The following is a 1,563-nucleotide window of genomic DNA, read 5'->3' on the forward strand; positions in this document are numbered from 1 at the left end:
ACCCAACACAGCTCCCTATGCTCTCCGCACAAATACTATTATATTGCTCACATTCTGAAATCAGGATCTGCGTGCCCTCAGAAGCACCAGGCATGCCAGAAATGGCATCTTAAGGTGTCAGCATGGCTGGGGGTACAGTGTTTATCTTCTCTGTGCTGGTCAGTGAGAGACCGGACAGCTGCTTCTTTGAAGACTGCAGAGGTTATGACCCCCAGGGCCTCTGTCCCCAGAGCTGCTGAGTCAAATAATGTTGAAGGTGAGGGGGCAGGAGGAGGGGGAGAGGAAGAGTAGATATAGGGGGAGGGGTTGGACTCACTGACTTGCCCTTTCTTTGGTTTACAATCTGTGAATGAATTGGAGCATGGTGTGGATATCCAAGGAGGAACTAGTACTTCCACTAGCAAGACAGCTGCAGGACAGCGGCCAGTGCAACCTCCTCGCTGACATGTCACCAGCTGCTCCACTCTTCTCATACAAGTGAGCAGCATAGCATAACTGGGTGGGACAAAGACAAAAATGCCCATTCTAGATCTTTATGGTAAATGTACACAAAAGCTAACCATACTGCACATGTGCACATGGTGCATTTAACCCTGACTGTGCCAACAATTTCCCTGCGTGTGCTGCAATGAAACAAAGCACTGATCCTTTTCCAGGCTCCAGTGTCAGTGCTGTAATAATGCACAGCTTAACAGTGGGAGTGATGGAAGAAAAACCTGGAGGAAAATGTCTGAGCAACCAGGCAACTTCCAGCTGTCGTTCTTCCAGTTCGAAACACCAGATTACGGCTAGAATCTGCTGACTGGTAACTGTCGTAATTTTCCAGTTTTTTCTACATCCCTCCCAGAATTTCCTGACTGTATTTAAATGATTGTTACATGTCAATGTTCAAGCATACCTTCTACATAGTTCCCTTTAACATATCATTAAACCTCTCCTAACTTCAAAGATTTTCGTTATATTTTGATGTTTGGTCATAACGATGTAACGTGTGTAAAACAATCTTTTCATTTTATATCCAATTAGATCTGCAAATCTAATAGATCAATTGTAAGGAAAATCTAACCGGTATGTGGTCAGGTTGGCCCATTTTAGTGGCCTTCCTGTGATGTAGAGGCCTATTATCAGCAAAACACAAATGTTTGATCATCTAAAAAGGCCACTGATATGTTCTTCTGGGCAGCTTGGTGCATACCAGTTGTGGGTAGAATTGCCAATTTCTAGCCTATTGACTGTACATGCGCTGTGTATTATAAAATTCAGGCCATACGTTGGTAGACATCATTGTTTTGAAAAAACCTACGCTGTAAAAGTGGTTGCAGAATTTCAGTGTTCCTTACAGAGGTCAACACATTTGCTATGGGCAATACCAGAACTTATGTGGTGGTGATTTACCAAATGAAAGTTAAGTTGTATTTTCATTTCAGACTTCAATTTATTGCACAATTGGACTTTTGAAGCAAGCACAGTGCGAGTAAATTAGGCCCTATAGTATGTTTTTGTCCTCCCTCCAAAACAAAAGTATGTATTGTATGTATGTGTGTGTATATATATATATATATA

This window comes from Nanorana parkeri, unplaced genomic scaffold, assembly GCF_000935625.1.
Source record: "Nanorana parkeri isolate BGI_ZX_2015 unplaced genomic scaffold, ASM93562v1 scaffold909, whole genome shotgun sequence".
Taxonomy (NCBI): Eukaryota; Metazoa; Chordata; class Amphibia; order Anura; family Dicroglossidae; genus Nanorana; species Nanorana parkeri.